Genomic DNA, 5,625 nt, shown 5'->3' on the forward strand with positions numbered 1-5,625 from the left:
AGAGCCACTCAACATTTTCATCATGGTCTTCCCCTCTCAACCCCAAAGAAAAGAAAAGAAATAAAACTATTTACACGGGAAAGCTCCCAACAAGCAAAAGAAGAACGAGAAATCTTTTTGGGTTTTCTTTTTATTATTACTACTACAGGCATGGAAAGTAAACTAGCTAAAAGCTACAACAAATTTTTTTGTTTTTTCTTAAGGTTTTTCAAACACACAAGAAGAAGGCTTAGAAAAGAAAATAAACTAGCATGGATAGTGCAATGAAAAAGTATGAGCACCGACAACTGGCATGAGTGTGTGACCATGAATGTAATGTCGGTGTGAGATACGTACTCCCCCAAGCTTAGGCTTTTGGCCTAAGTTGGTCTATGGCCACTGCTGGCCTGGCGGATATCCAAAGTCATAGTTGGGGTTGTACTCAGATGCGGCAACTACTGCCTGAAGAGCTACGGCTTGGAGGCGAGCTGCCTCCGTCCTCCTCTCGTACTCGTTCGCCTCCTCCCTGGTTATAACATATCTCCTTTTTGCCTAAATGTCAAAGAAAGTAGGAGCAGGGAGGGCAACATGGACAGTGCGTCGTCTGTCAAAGATTAGTCGATACTGGAGGAACAGTTCATTCCTCTCAACAAACTGATGGCGAACCATACACTACAAGAAATATATCAACTTGTGACTTTGACTATTGGTCACTGAAAGGTCATTATTTTTCATTTGCGACCTTTTTGTGACCAAAAACAGAAGGTCAAAAGCTGGCAGTCGTAAACTGAAATTAACGACCTTCTCTGTGAGAAGGTCGTAGACGTTTACGACCAAAACAGAAGGTCGTTGAACCCATGACCTTTTGTTTTGGTCACTGGCTGTCTGCCCAGGCCACGTCGGATCCGACGTGGCAATCTGACGTGGCAAAATTGCGACCAATTGAAAAGGTCGTTACTTAGAATCAGCCCGGTCCATTTCGGTGCTTTAGATGGGCCGAGCCCATTAATTCATCCTTTTTAATATATATTTTTTCTGTTAATTTTCGCTAGCTACATGGGCCTGGCCCAGTAATTTGGCCTTTTTAATTTCTTTGCCTATCCCTTTCGACAGATTTTTTGGTCTTGTATTTTTCTGGGCCATTTCTTTGCTGGGCCTCTCAAGTTTTCCCCTCAGAAATAATTGTTCAATATATCTTGGGCTGGGCCAAAATAATTGATCCAATCCAACTTTTTTTATTATGCCATTGACATTACAACACATCACACTACAAGCTATCTTGGGCCTAGCCCAGTTCCGATACATTTTCAAAGCAACATGGAATGTTATAGGAGCCCAAAATATCTTTACATGCATTCATTCTAGCAGTACATATCTTTACATCCAAGGAACGAATAAGTGCCACACAAAACTATTCTACAGCAAAGAAAATAAAATAGATGACAAGACATCACAGAAGTTCCTATTGTCCTCCTCCTCCAACATTTGAAAACCTTCACCTGGCAGTAGATCAATCGTGAGTGAGAAACAATACAGCAGCAAAAAAGAATGTTCAGACGATGCAAAAAATAAGAGCCATTACACATGGTATTCGCGTACAGATTGTAAGTCATGGATACATTACACATACTTTTTGTGTTGTCGAGTATCTTCATGCAATTGCTACTTGGTAAGGCATTACAATGCTCCAGGAAGTGTACCACACTACAGTCAACAGTATACAGTATGCACAGCTAGGAATTGTGAGTCACATTGCATATCCACACCAGAAACTAAGTCAAACATGCATGCTACTAATCAGCATCAGCATCAGTATTCAGTAGTACTCAACCAATGATAGTAGAAAAATGTACTACCTCATCACCCTTTTCGCGCAGGTGCTTGATGAAGTTCTGGAACTGGTTCTTGTACCCAGAGATGTAGCTGCAAACATGCATGGAAGACGCACGCAAAATTAGTTTAAATTGTGAGAGCATACATGGAAAGTCAGCTTAATCACCATGATCTTAAAAAGGTTTATCATCTTCTTGTGAAACATGAGGGGATGAGGTAACGAGCATGAGCTAAAGAGAGCAGACTTTTCGTAGGAACAAAAATAACAAAAAACAAGAAAAGTACCATTCAGGCTTAAGAATGGTTTTACACACAAGATTTGTTGTTGATTAGCTTAATAGCTGGGGCAGAAGCAGAAGCATTTGAGGAGGAAAGCTACATACATGTGCACTTGTGGGGCCACATATTCTGGGTCGTCCACCACACTAGCCACCATCACGTACCCATCGCCATCAGCAATGTTGCTCCTACAGCAGCAACAGGTAACCATTTATAAATTAAACGGACAGTCCAGCTATAAAGTGGATGGCACAAACAAGTTGGTTGCTTACATATAACTTTCTGCAACAACAAATGATTTTCATCGTGACCCAACATGTAAACATCAGTCAATCGCCGCGGCATCAGCTTCGGGCACCTTCTTCTTGAAGATTTCTTCTTTGCCCCTGAAGAAGCATCCGCCAGTAGGCTCGGCGTGCCTACAATCTGCATCATCATGCATGCACAAGTGTGTTAGTTTCAATATAGTAGGCTAGCTTTATAAGGAAGAAAGGAACACTCCATCCATCCATCGATGCAAATATTTGCACTAAAACTATGATGAACCTGCACCCAGAATTATATCTCTAGGAGAGAGGGCCCCGCTTGTACAACAACAATACCAACTAACAAGAGCTAATTAATAATCCTACTATATACTAGCATAAAAACCGAACAAGTACTTCCACTTCAATCAAGTGTGGACAAGTAGTTGTTTAAGCAGGGACAGTTTCACAGCCCAATATTGATGTTGCTAAGAAGCCAGATATAAAAATACGGAGCTGAAAGTGGCAACATATACATATACCTTCAGTACAACCTCCTCAAAGCACTACTCCACATTCACTTTGGTCTTCACGATGCATTCCAGATAGACATAAAGTCAATGCCTTCCTTCTTGGTGACCACCCCCTCGCTCTCCTGCCAAACCCAACATCTAAATTCAGCTCTTAAACACAGACATGAATAAATCAACACGAGAAACCTACTATGCAACATGCCTCAACACAATACAGACAATATAGTACTTGTGTCAAGCTGGTCTACTTAATCATGTAAAACTGAAAACACAAGCATGTAAGCTGATGTGTAGTTCACATATACCAGGAAATTATATATGTACACTTGTCCAGTGCATACATATGTACTGTAAGGCTTCCCTGAAGTGACATTAATGAGGACCAAACATATACAGGCCCTTGGAAATAGAAGTTACATTCAGTTCACCATTGCATTAAAACCTACATGCCGTAGTGAAAAATAACAAGAAAAGGTTTTCTAGTTATTAACAAGGCAAAAACTGATAAGTAGGAAGCTAGCCACATCAGGTAAAAAGTTAAGTAGCACAGTTTTCAATTTTGAGAAGCATAAATGCAAGCCAGTCCCAGATACTGTTCTTGGATGTTATCAGGACTCAAGCACTGGGATGGCATAGCTAAATATAGTGCAGTAATGACTTCAGAACAAATATTCCCTAAAGACTAGATGCATGCTAAGGAGGAAAACAATAACTTGTTTGATTGTTTTCCATTCTGAACCATAAATACACTTGTTCAGTGCAAACATATGTACTGTAAGGCTTCCTTGGAGTGACATTAATCAGGACCATACATATACAGGCCGCTAGAAATAGAAGTTACATTCAGTTCACCAATACATTAAAACCTACTATATACTGGAGTGAACAAGAAAACAAGAAAAGGTTTTCTAGTTAACAGGAAAAAAACTAATAAGTAGGAAGTTAGTCACATGATGGACCCGCAATATTTGAAGTCCTAATGTACACGCAAAGTTCTGTTACCACAAATGCAGGAACAGTCCGTTAGTTCCAAACAGGACAACGCCAACCTCGTCGCTCCTATGAAAAGCCAGTTGTAGAGTACAAAAAACGCAAAGGCAGATTAACAGACGCTTGCATTTGTATTGGGTTGGGTCAATCACAAATTTTCGGATGGAAAGAGCGTGTTGCTTGCCTTCTTCCGCACGAGGGTGGTGCAGACATTCTCGACCTCCTGCAGCGCCCGGTGCATCGACAGGCCGACATCCAGCAGCAGAAGCAGCCCCTCCTACACGGCAATCGACGAATCAAAGCCGTTTAACTAGCTAACAAACATCAACCATTATAAAAATTACGATAGCAGCAACCCGTGCAGGGAGATTAGCAGCACGTGAGTGAGCAGAGGGAGAGGGAGGTGCTACCTACTGGGAGCGGTGCATGGTCATGGCCGGGCTGGACTCGTCAAACTCAGGCAGGGCAACTTGGTTGCCTTGGAAGCAGAGGAGCAGACCCCTTGTTGCCGGACAGGGCCGGTGCCTAGGTGCGTCCCTCCTCCTCGAGTAGGATAAGGCCATGTTCCCGACCAGAACTGGCGTCCTCCTGCTGTCGTTGCCGTCCACGCCATGGGCGGTCTGTAGAAAAGGAAGAGAACTAGAGAAGGTTAGTTTCCAAAGCTCCAAGCTACAGTGTGTGGAAAAGATATTCAATCTATTCAGCAAAAACAACAGTAGTATCTTGTCTGTGTGCTATCTGAAGCAGAGCATGGAAGCAAGTTTTGCTTCAGAGGCCGAATTTAACGAGATACACAGGCATGCCCATGAAAGCAGAGCAGATAACAAGAAATAGAGCTGCTTCATGGTACTGTTCCTGTTTTGCTAGCCATTTTGCAATCTACACAACGGTTACACACACACGGCACGGTGAACGGATACCGAAGCTATGAATTTGCAATGGCCATCAGAGAGCCACGGCGAATAGGGCTGCCAGGTACGAGCCATGGTCAGAAGTATACTATGTAAAAAACACTCCCTCCGTCCGAAAATACTTGAAATAAGGGTGCACATTTGCATAATAGCTATCTGAACAAACAGAACCTAAGTTCCTACCGATGTACTATGGAAATTTGAAATTTAGAGTCCCAGCTTTTACTACTGAAATTTCCATTGGTAGTTCACCACTGAACTCTATTTTTGTAAGCTCGGGAACTCCACGCCAGCCCTGTCAATCCTAACAGTGTGAGTTAGTCAAGCAGGTTGCAGAACAAGAGGCTATATTCAGTTAACAAGCATTGAATTCAGTATCTTCAGTGTGTGCACTGCACCACCAAATGCAGCTGGCTGCAGAACATCTAAGTTCGTCAAGCAGGCATGGACGAAATCAATCCAAGCCGCCATCTACCTATTTCAAAGTCAGGTAACACTGGAGTGCTATCTAACACCATCAATTCCAAGCCGGCTAATACTACTAGCAAAATCAGGCCTGGACTCTTAACAAGTTAGAGACCACTCCAAAATCAGGCGAACTCTTATACCTCATAGAACGCTGACAGAACAACACAAGCATCACGTATGCTAACAGAAGAAATCACAGGTAAAACCACTCCAAAACCTTTGAGACCACCAGATCTGGCTATCGGAGCGGGTGAAAACCGCAGATCGAGGGGCATACCATGTACTCGGTGGTGATGAAGGGGTCGTTGACGGCGACGAGCTCTCGTCGCTTTGGAGGGCGACCCTGGCGACGAACCTCCCGATCCTTCCAAAACCTGAGCAAAAGCA

The 5,625-nt window shown here is 42.9% G+C and overlaps 1 long non-coding RNA gene across 5 annotated transcripts; it reads right to left on the reverse strand.

The window, feature by feature from the left end:
* Positions 1–1,113: 1,113 nt before the first annotated feature.
* On the reverse strand, positions 1,114–4,474 carry LOC109781893 (uncharacterized). Of its 5 annotated transcripts, none has more exons than XR_012182876.1 (6): positions 4,270–4,474; positions 3,872–4,136; positions 2,879–2,991; positions 2,364–2,517; positions 2,196–2,279; positions 1,114–1,902 (listed from the first exon to the last, which is right to left on the reverse strand). It is a non-coding gene; the product is annotated as an uncharacterized lncRNA (long non-coding RNA). The 5 variants fall into 5 exon arrangements; XR_012182875.1 differs by having other exon boundaries at positions 3,820–4,136; XR_012182874.1 differs by having other exon boundaries at positions 1,114–1,478; positions 1,610–1,902; positions 2,879–4,136.
* Positions 4,475–5,625: the final 1,151 nt, after the last annotated feature.

Source organism: Aegilops tauschii, chromosome 4 (genome assembly GCF_002575655.3).
Source record: "Aegilops tauschii subsp. strangulata cultivar AL8/78 chromosome 4, Aet v6.0, whole genome shotgun sequence".
Lineage (NCBI taxonomy): Eukaryota > Viridiplantae > Streptophyta > Magnoliopsida > Poales > Poaceae > Aegilops > Aegilops tauschii.